The sequence below is a fragment of the Suncus etruscus genome, chromosome 1, assembly GCF_024139225.1.
Source record: "Suncus etruscus isolate mSunEtr1 chromosome 1, mSunEtr1.pri.cur, whole genome shotgun sequence".
Taxonomy (NCBI): Eukaryota; Metazoa; Chordata; class Mammalia; order Eulipotyphla; family Soricidae; genus Suncus; species Suncus etruscus.
Genome location: NC_064848.1, coordinates 168,994,833 through 169,005,423, shown reverse-complemented (window position 1 = coordinate 169,005,423; position 10,591 = coordinate 168,994,833). Strand labels below are relative to the sequence as shown.

The 10,591-nt window shown below is 45.3% G+C and overlaps 2 non-coding genes across 2 annotated transcripts; one reads left to right on the top strand and one right to left on the bottom strand.

Annotated features, from left to right (window-relative positions):
• The first annotated feature begins 2,099 nt into the window (after positions 1 to 2,099).
• On the top strand, positions 2,100 to 2,201 carry LOC126029427 (U6 spliceosomal RNA). The gene has a single exon (XR_007503006.1). It is a non-coding gene; the product is annotated as a U6 spliceosomal RNA (small nuclear RNA).
• Positions 2,202 to 6,142: 3,941 nt separating this feature from the next.
• Positions 6,143 to 6,249, bottom strand: LOC126029358 (U6 spliceosomal RNA). The gene has a single exon (XR_007502974.1). It is a non-coding gene; the product is annotated as a U6 spliceosomal RNA (small nuclear RNA).
• Positions 6,250 to 10,591: the final 4,342 nt, after the last annotated feature.

Genomic DNA, 10,591 nt, shown 5'->3' with positions numbered 1-10,591 from the left:
AGGAAAGGAAAGGAAAGGAAAGGAAAGGAAAGGAAAGGAAAGGAAAGGAAAGGAAAGGAAAGGAAAGGAAAGGAAAGGAAAGAAAGAAAGAAGAAAGGAAAGGAAAGGAAAGAAAGAAAGGAAGGAAGGAAGGAAGGAAGGAAGGAAGGAAGGAAGGAAGGAAGGAAGGAAGGAAGGAAGAAAGGAAGGAAGGAAGGAAGGAAGGAAGAAGGAAGGAAGGAAGGAAGGAAGGAAGGAAGGAAGAAGAAAGAAAGAAAAAGAAAGAAAGAAAGAAAGAAAGAAAGAAAGAAAGAAAGAAAGAAAGAAAGAAAGAAAGAAAGAAAGAAAGAAAGAAAGAAAGAAAGAAAGAAAGAAAGAAAGAAAGAAAGAAAGAAAGAAAGAAAGAAAGAAAGAGAAAGAAGAAAGAGAGAGAAAGAGAAAGAAAAAGAAGAAAGAGAGAAAGAGAAAGAAAAAGAGGAAGAGAAAGAGGGGACCAGAGAGATAGCATGGAGGCAGGGCATTTGCCTTGCATGCAGAAAGATGGTGGTTCGAATCACAGCATCCCCTATGGTCCCCGGTGCTGCCAGGGGTCATTTCTGAGTGCAGAGCCAGGAGTAATCCCTGAGCACTGCTGGTGTAACCCAAAAAAAAGGAAAGGAAAGGAGAGGAAGGAAGGAAGGAGGAAGGAACGAAGGAACGAAGGAAAAAAGGATAGGAGGAAGGAAGGAGGGAAGAGATGGAGGAAGGGAGGGAGGAAAGAACAAAGGAGGGAAGAAGAGAGGGAGGAAGAGAGAACGAAAGGAGGGAAAGAAAGGGAGGGAGGGAAGGAGAAAGAGAGGAAGGGAAGAAGAGGGAGGGAAGGAGGGAGGAGGGAGGGAGATAAGCCATTGTCCTGATGAAGAGTGTCCCTTCTCCCTTTAACCCCCTCCCTCAGCAGGATCACAACTTGTCACATGCTGTCACTCCATCTATTGGGAGTTGAATTTGGGGACCAGGAATCCTATTCTTAAATGAGAACACCTTTAGGAAGCAAGTATGTTTGCTCCATCACATCATCCTGAAGATAGAAGGCTTTGAAAACAGGAGTCAAGAGGATCAACAGCCTAGGAGAGGTGGACTGAAGAGGCTGGCTAACATGGGGTCCCTTCAGAAGCTGGAAGCAAAATACTTCAGGGAGGAGAGATGTCCAGATTCATCACAGTTATATGCATACATACATACATGCATGCATGCATATGTATATACATACATATACACACACCTCTGTTGCCTGAAGCTACAAGGAGGACTAGGAGGGAGTCAAAGCAATTATTAATTGTGCATGGCCCCCTTAGAGCTCTCTGACAGGGGGCCGGAGAGATAGCATGGAGGTAGGGTGTTTGCCTTGCATGCAGAAGGGCAATGGTTCAAATCCCGATATCCCATATGGCCCCCTGAGCCTGCCAGGAGCGATTTCTGAGTGTAGAGCCAGGAGGAACCCCTGAGCACTGCTGGGTGTGACCCAAAAACCAAAAAAAAAAAAAAAAAAAAAAAAAAGTAGAGCTCTCTGATACCCCCTCAAAGGGCACCCTCAAAAGCCCTTTGTCTAAGGCCTCCTGGGACAGGGTCCTACAGAGAAGCCTGTTTCTTCATACAGAGTTCACAACCCTCTTCCCCATTTGGTGCAGCCAGTCCTTTCCAAATCAAGCCACTGCCTGGCTTTGAACTGAACTCAGAATCCAGATGACTCCTCTCCTTGGATATCCTCTCATGATACAAAGACTCCAGTTCTAGGTCACCAGCCTCTGGCATATCTAACTAAATGGCACAATCCCAATGCCACAACCTTGAGAAATCACAAAGCCTCTCCCAGGAGTTCCTTCCGTTTCTTTTGGCTTTTTTTTTTCTTCCTCTCCAACCAGGAGTCTCCCTCAAACTCAGCTCAGGGGTCATCTTGCCTGAACAAATGTCTCTGAAGACTGGTTTCTCTCTTGCCCCTTTGGAGGAAGTCTCAAGAAAGAGAAAAAGCCAGTGCCTCCTTGAAAAGGAGGAAGGTAGGATGTACATCAGGTGGAGAACCGGAAACCCAGCTCTTTCTGTGCCCAAAGAATGAAGCAGAAGCACAGAGAAGTGGGAAGTGAGAGCTGTGAAAACCTCCCTTCAGAGATGGAACGATACAGAGAAAATTAGCATGGCTCTTGCGCAAAACTGACACGCAAATTCGTGAAGCATTCCATATTTTTAACAAAAACAACCCCTTCCCCTCAATATTCTTGGAATATATAGTAAAAACAAGGAGAAGCTGGAAAAAAAAATACATGCTGTTGGGCCAGAGACATAGTACAGCAGCTGTAGGGCGTTTGCATTGCATGTGGTTGGCCTGGGTTTGATTCTCAATCCTATGGTCCCACAAACTTCACAAGGAGTGATCCCTGAGCACAGTCAGATGTGCAACCCATTTCCCATAAAGAGTACATGCAGTGTCAAATAGTGACCTCTGGTGATGATATTCACTAAAATAACATGAGAGAAACATGAGAGAACTGCCATTCCCAGCAGTGCTCAGGGCTTACTGGTTCAACACTAAGGGATCACCCCTGGTAATACTTTTCAATGTTATGGGTTGACAGAATAGAACCAGGTCATCAATATTCAAGATTAGAGCTCTCCCCACTGTACTGTATCTCCAGCCCATATAAGAAAAACTTGGTGAATGAAAGTATATTTCTGAACCTAGAAAGAATTTCAGTCAATACAAGTTATTTTTTGCTACAGGTGTCTTGCTTCTCAGCATCTCTAGTGGGGACGAATTCCTTCACAAAAGGAAAGTGGGCATACGAAAGGACAAATATGAAATATGAAATAATGAGACCACACAAAATACATTGTATGGGGACCTGCATCTGCAATAGATGTGAGATAAATTTACTCTCCAGGCTGGGAGTATATAAAGAGTAAAAGAGGCAGTCATATCATGAAAGGAATGCAATGTACATTGTTTGATTTCAAAACAAATACACATGGCTTTAGATGGTTTATAATCTTAGAATAGAATAGGTTTCAGTTAGAAAAGCTAATTTCTTTCTTTTTTCTTTTTTTTTTTTTTTTTGGTTTTTTTGGGCCACACCCATTTGGCACTCAGGGGTTACTCCTGGCTATGCGCTCAGAAATCACTCCTGGCTTGGGGGGACCATATGGGACGCTGGGGGATCGAGCCACAATCGGTCCTAAGCTAGCGCTTGCAAGGCAGACACCTTACCTCTAGTGCCACCTTTCCGGCCCCAAAAGGCTAATTTCTTACATATCAAAATAGTTCCTGGCCTTAGGTGTCATTACTGATATAAATTAAGAGATAGCAGGAATCCTGGTGTTCTTCCTAATAACAAATATTCTTAAACTCAGGGAATAGTTTTCTAGCTAGAGCAAAAGTCTTACCTATGGTCTGGTAATAGAAAGAAATAAAATTTATGATAGGGGTACAGAATTATACCTAGTAAATAGCCTAATTCTACATTGGCCAAACCTGTTTGTTAGCAGGTATTCAAAGTGACAGGGAAAGTCCCTGAGGCAAAGTCATCCTGCTGTGGTGCTCAAAGACAAGGAGAGAAGACATTGTCTTGAAGATGCTATGTTTTGACTTGGCCTTTAGCAGTAAATAGGCTGACAGAAAGAGACCAAGCCTGTCTTATTTGGTGCAGAGATTTCTCTGGGAAAAGGAATTTGATAGAGGCCCTATTTCAGCCTGAGATTTACAAAGGAGAGATAGCCAAATAATGACTGAAAATGTAATGCCAAGCATCTCTTCAGAAATTCCTCAACCACCCATGCAGGGGAAAAAGGCGTCCACAGAGGGCCTTTTGAGGAAACCCATGGGGATTGTTTCAGTTCTCCCCACCAGGAAAATCTGAGGATACATCTGATGGGCTGAGCTCCCCTAAAAGTTTATGTATGCCGTGGCAATGTTTCCATAGCAGGGTTTGTTGTGTTGGTTTTTGGGTTTGTTTTTTGTTTTGTTTTTTTTCAATAAGGAGCTGAGGAGGGTGTCAGGGAACAGATGGGGATAGGAGAGAAGTAAGGCAAAGATGCAGTTTTGTGTCTACTTCGAAGAGATTGTTTAGACGTTAGGAAAGAAAAGATTGTCTCTGTTGGTTCCTAATCTGGTGTTCTTATTTGAGGGGCCACCCAATGATGATCAAGGCTTACTCCTAGTTCTGAATGAAGGATCATTCCAACTGGTGCTCAGGAGACCAGATGGGGTGTGAGATCAAACCAAGGTTGGCTGCATTCACATGCCTTACCTGCTGTACTATCTCTGGTCCTGCTGGCTTCTTCAAATGGTAAAAAGGAGAAGAAATACCATTCTGTGTGGAGGACTTCCTTTAAAGAACTCAAACAGGTTCCCCAGGTACCCACATAGAAGTACAGGACAAGTCACTTCTCCCCAGAGCTGCCAGTGGGAAAGTCAGACTCCACATGCTACTTCTAGAGTGATACTGCCCCATTTTCGTACTTTCTACCGTCCTTCATTCAAGCAGTGGGTCTGTCTCTTGCAGCTCCTCCACTACTGTCCTCCATGCAGACAGGAAGCTGGGCAGGGGCAAATCTTCAAGTCTCTTCAGGTGGGTTGTTCTCAAAAATTCCAGGGCCCCAGCAGAAAGATGAAAAAAGATGATTCCAGATACATACATCTCTTCTTCTCCAGAATTAAAGTGTGAAGATTTCTTCCAAGTCAAATAAGAATCCTGGGTCAGAACAATACTATATTCAAAAAGGTGTTTGTCTTGCAGGCAACAAATCCAAGTTTGATTTCCAGTGCGACATATGATCCCCAAGCCCTCAGGAGTAATAACTGAGTGCAAAGCCAGGAATAAGCCCTGTACACTAGAGGATTCTGGTTAGGGAAGGGAGGGGGCAATGGAGACTTGTTCAACCTGTGCATCCCAACATCACTACCAATGATCAGGGAGACTCCAAAGAGGAAGAATTGATAGAAGCAACCCCACAGCTTGACCACAGAAGCCCTGAGGTTTCTGTATCCTCAAGTGTGACCCCAAACATCAGTGGCCAAACCCACAGGAGCCACAGGCCAGACTAATCCCATGCAGGAGGGCTCAGCAATCATGGCTATGTTTGATCAGGTGCCCCTCTCCCCAGGCAAACACCTGGACACACCCCCAGAAAGACTGCAGTTGACACTTCCCATCATCCAGCCAAGGGCAGGATAGGACATATAAGCAATTAAGTCCCAGAAGACCCCAGTGTTCTTTCCTCAAGTCCCCAAATAGTCAGAATCTGGCTGCCTCTCTGGAAATGCTGTCTGTCTGGTCGGTCCCATCCTTGAAACCTTTACTCCTGTTTCTCCACTGGCATTTGCCTTGCATCATTTCACTTGCCCTTATTATTGCCTACTATCACTGGCATAGCCACCCAAAAGGGAAGGAAGAGTCAGGAAGGGGATTCCCACATACCGGGGTTCCCCTAGACATATCTGACCTAGAGCTTCCACACACAGGGACTCCAGTTGCTTTCCTCCAGTACACCCAGCCAGCAGCTGGCAAAGGCCCCAGAGCCTCCTTCCTGCCTGGCCTCAGGACAAGGCTCCTGTCAGCCCATGGAATCAGCTGTTCTCTCCACCCAGTCACCCAAAATCCCCCACTGGATGCCTTGCCTAGAGTTTTCCCAGGTCACCTAACAGTGTCAAGCATGGTCATCCCAAGGCCTGTCCCAGAGTGTGAAGGTAGAAGTTCTGAATCTGAAGTCTTTCTGTTCTCCTAGTCCAGCTACAGCACTACCCATCATCACTTGCTGAGGTTCAGCTAGCTGCTGGTAAAACAATTTCCAATTTTATAGTACAACTCCTTGGGCCTGGAGCAAGGGCTAAACTGGGGGTAGGATGGTCAACTGGAAGTTAAAATCGACAAAGTTCTCTGTGCCACCAGCTATGTGGCAGGCACTTGGTGCTCACCAGTAGCAGTCAAAGATGGTGGCTGTGGGTACTAGGAGAGGTCCAAGTTTGGCGCCATACTATGTTTTGATTTTTGAGTTTCCAGTTCATTAATTTCTTTTCTAAGCTTTATTATTTCCTTCCATCTGCCTTTTTTTTTTTTTTGGTTCATTTTGTTGATCATTTTCCAATTTTTTGGGGGGGGTTTTGGGTTTTGGGTTTTGGGTCACAGCCAGCAGCACTCAGGGGTTACTTCTGGTTCTATGCTCAGAAATCCTTGTGTAGGGGCCATGCTAATTTTCTCTGTATCATTCCAATTTTAGTATATGTACTGCCAAAGGGAGCACCCCAGCCTTTTTAAGGGAATTGTTTGCTTGAGTGATTGTCCTCCAACCTTTGATTTTGAGTCTATTTTTTGCTCTGACTATTCAGATGTGTTTCTTGCAGGCAACAAAATGTTGGGTTCAATTTTTTTGCTCCATTTTAGCACTCTGTTCAAAATGGCTATTGTTTTTTTTAGTCCAAACTTCACCCACAACACAAAGCCACTCTTTCTGAGATCACACATCTCAGTTCCCTTTAACTTATTTTTATAAGGGCCTCCCCAGCAGTGCTAGGCAAGGAGATGGCCTGAGGTGTCCCCCAATTTGGTGTTCAGGTATCACCAGGATTATACTTCTGGTGCTGCAGAGGCTGTGTGGATCCTAGAAAAAACTCAAGGCCTCAGATGTGCTGGCATATGCTGTACAGTTTGCACCATTTCTGTTCCCTGGGTCATTCTTTAATTCTTGCCACACCCCTTGACAACCAGGGCCTTTGTGGTAACACTACCTGAAGTATTCCCAGATTGTTAGATGGTACTGTAGAGGAGTTTACCAGAAAGCAGCCTTCGTTGGATGCTTGACTAACCTTGGTAAACAAATCAATTTGTTTTCACACCTGGGAGAGGGTACTACTCTGATTCTCCCTCCAGTTTCCAGAGAATGGGCCCTTTGCCATGACAATCTGCTTCCTTCCCCAATTTCTGTTTCCTTCCTACACCACTTTCACATCCATAAAACAACTTGTACTCATCTCTTGCTTTGCCTCTAGAGAGGCTTGGTCCCTAAGAATGGAGCAAGAAAAGAAGTCAAGAATGACCCCCAGCATGACCAAAGCAATAGCACAATGGATAGGGCATTTGTCTTGTGTGCAGCCAACCCAGGTTCAATCCCAGGCATCCAATATGATTTCTCTAGCCTGCCAGGAGTGATTTCTGAGAGCAGAGCCAAGAGTAATACCTGAGCACCACCGAGTATGGTCCAAAAACAAACAAAACAAAATACAAAAGAATGATACCCAGAACTGAAAGGAAATAAAGTGATATGCATGATACCCATTCAGTAACAGTATTACAAATCATGGTACCGAAAAATAAAAAATGTGAAAAGAAAAAGAGAGGGAGACAGAGAAAGAAATGTCTTCCAAGGAGGCAAGTTCAGGAAGGGAGGAGGAAACGAAAGGGAAACTAAAGAAACTGGTGGCAGGAAATGAACACTGGTCTTCATCAGTGGGTGTTGGAACATTGAATGACTGAAACTCAGCTAAATACTTTTTAAATTCTATTTCTCTAGTGATCTATTTTAAGAATTAAAAAAAAAATAATGATCTCAGGGTCCTAGGAGATAGCTCAAAGTGCTAGTACCAAAGATTGCAGGCAGGACTTAGGGCTTCATTTCTAAATGGCTCCCTAGGCACCTACCAGGAGTAGCCCCTGAGCACTACCACATGTGGACTCTCTAAAACCAAGGTTGTTGATCTAGAAAAGAGTGCCTGCTTGTTGTAGCCAAGCAGCTGTATTCCCTGAACATTTGCCATATGCCAAGAACTCAGTGAGTTACTTAGAACAGCTTAACCAGAGATCATATGGCCCCCTGTGAGCAGGATATTCCAAGGAGGCCACAGAGGAAAATCACCTAAAAGGAGGATCCACAACAGGAAACTTAAAGTCAGTCAGTAGGGGTGGGATCACAAGGTGGCAGATGAGAAAGGCCACAGGAAGGAAACAAGGTCAAAAAAGGATCATATGGGCCCAGAGAGATAGCACAGCGGCGTTTGCCTTGCAAACAGCCAATCCAGGACCAAAGGTGGTTGGTTCGAATCCCGGTGTCCCATATGGTCCCCCGTGCCTGCCAGGAGCTATTTCTGAGCAGATAGCCAGGAGTAACCCCTGAGCACCGCCAGGCGTGGCCCAAAAACCAAAAAAAAAATAAATAAATAAAAGGAACATATGTGTCCTGGATTAAAACTTGGGGTTTCCTACATGCTAATCATGTACTCTACCTCCAGATCCATCTCCCTGTGTCACAATAGAGATTCTTGGTGGGATGAGGTGACGGTGAAGGAGTATGGACTAGAGTGAAGGGTATATGGACTAGAGGTACCATATGGTGCTAGAATACTAGGGGTGGAACAAAGCTCTCCTCTTTGGGCGGGGGGGGGGGGGAGGGCTCATACTCAGCAGTGCTCTGGGATTACTCCTGGCTCTATGCTCAGAAATCGCCCCTGGCAGGCACAGGGGGGGACCATATGGGATGCCGGGATTCAAACCACCGTCCTTCTGCATGAAAGGCAAACGCCTTACCTCCATGCTATCTCTCCGGCCCCTTGAGCTCTCCTCTTATGATTCCACAATAGCAATTCATTATCTTACTCTAGCCTTTTTGTTTGTTTTGGGGTCACACCCAGGGGTGCTTAGGTCACTCCTAGCTCTGTGTTCAGGATCACTTCCTGTGGGCTGATTTGAGTAGGTCCATATGGGATGCCAGGAATTGAAGCGGCGTCAGCTGTGTGCAAGGAAAGATCCCTGCCTGTTATACTATAGTTATCTGGGCCCTACACTAGCCATTCTTTATGGTACCATCATTTACTTTTTCACTGACAGAGTGGAGGTAAAAAGAGATCAAGAAAGACCAAAAATTTTAGAACCAGAGCCATAGTTCAGTGGATAGGTTGCTAACTTTGCACACAGCAAATCCAGATTCGATCCCCAGCACTACATATGGTTTTTCTAGCCCCATCAGGAGTTATCCCTAAGCACAGAACTAGAAGTAAAACACCTAGATGGGGGGTGAGGGGACAGAAAAACCTGAGAGGAAGGGAAGAATAATTAAATAATTAGTCTACCTCACAGTGGTTTAGCTTCAGCTTTTTTTTGGGGGGGGGGGAGTCACATCAGGCAGTGCTCAGGGGTTACTCCTGGCTCTATGCTCAGAAATCGCCACTGGCAGGTACAGGGGACCATTTGGGATGCCGGAATTCGAACCACCCTCCTTCTGCATGAAAGGCAAGCGCCCTACCTCCATGCTATCTCTCCAGCCCTTCAGCTTCTATTTTTAAGAAACTTCTTTCAATGGGTTTTAGCAATAGCACAGTGAGTAAGATGTTTGCCTTGCATACAACCAACCCAGGTTCAATCCCCAGCATTCCATATGGTCCCTGAGCCGGTCAGGAGTAATTTCTGAGCACAAATCCAGGAGTAACCCCTACATACCACCAAGTGTAGCCCAAACACAAAACAAAAAAAAATGTTTTCTTTCTTTTTAAACAAGGAAGTTCGACATCCTACTTTTTGAGCACTTCTTGCCTGGTCCCTGAGAAAGTCAATCCTCATGAAAAGGGTTGAAGCCATCAAAGGACCACTGGTGATGTCACAACTTCCTCCCACTGCCCCAGGCAGGTGCTATTCCAGCTCAAACACTCCAGGACCAAAATATCAGCATCCACAGCCCTCCTTCCCCAACACAGGGAACATCATCACTATACTTTGGACATCAACAGACTGAGCTTTGGGTCTGGTGAACCCCTCTAAAGACCTACCTACTGCTTAGGAAAGAATGGAGTGAGGGGCAGGTGAGAGACACTGTGAGTTAGTATAGTTCTGGTAGTCTGGCCCAGAGAATGCAAGACTCCATCCAGATTCTGGGATCCTAAACCCTTTCAAGTGGATCAGAAATCCCCTGGACATGTCTAGCCATTAAACTTTTTACAAGCAGATGAAGCATGTCCCAAAGACACAGATACACAGTGAGAGGAGGTGTACCTCCCTTCACCCCCACCCTCTAGCCCCCCACCATGGAAAGGGAACTGATTATTAGCAGTTCCTAGGAGGCTCCAAAAGAGCTCATGCAAGGCTGAAGGTAAGGCAACTGCCTTACTTGGCAACTGATACCAGTTCAATCCCCATACCACATACAGTCTCCAGAACTCTGAAAGGAGTGAACCAGGAGCACAGAGCCAGGAGTAAGCTCTGAGCACTGCCAGGCATGACCCAAAACAAAACAAACAAAAATGAGAAGCTGATGCCTATTACATTACACATCAGGGCCCGGAGAGATAGCACAGCGGTGTTTGCCTTGCAAGCAGCCGATCCAGGACCAAAGGTGGTTGGTTCGAATCCCGATGTCCCATATGGTCCCCCGTGCCTGCCAGGAGCTATTTCTGAGCAGACAGCCAGGAGTAACCCCTGAGCACTGCTGGGTGTGGCCCAAAAACAAAAAACAAAAAACAAAAAAACTAGCTACATCAGAGTAATTCAAACCCAACTTATATCCCAAGATACAAGTATAAGCCTATGTTTTCTTTCCTCTCCTTCCCTTTAGTATTATGATGAGCAAGAGTCACACATAGTTGGCTGAGGTGCTCACATTC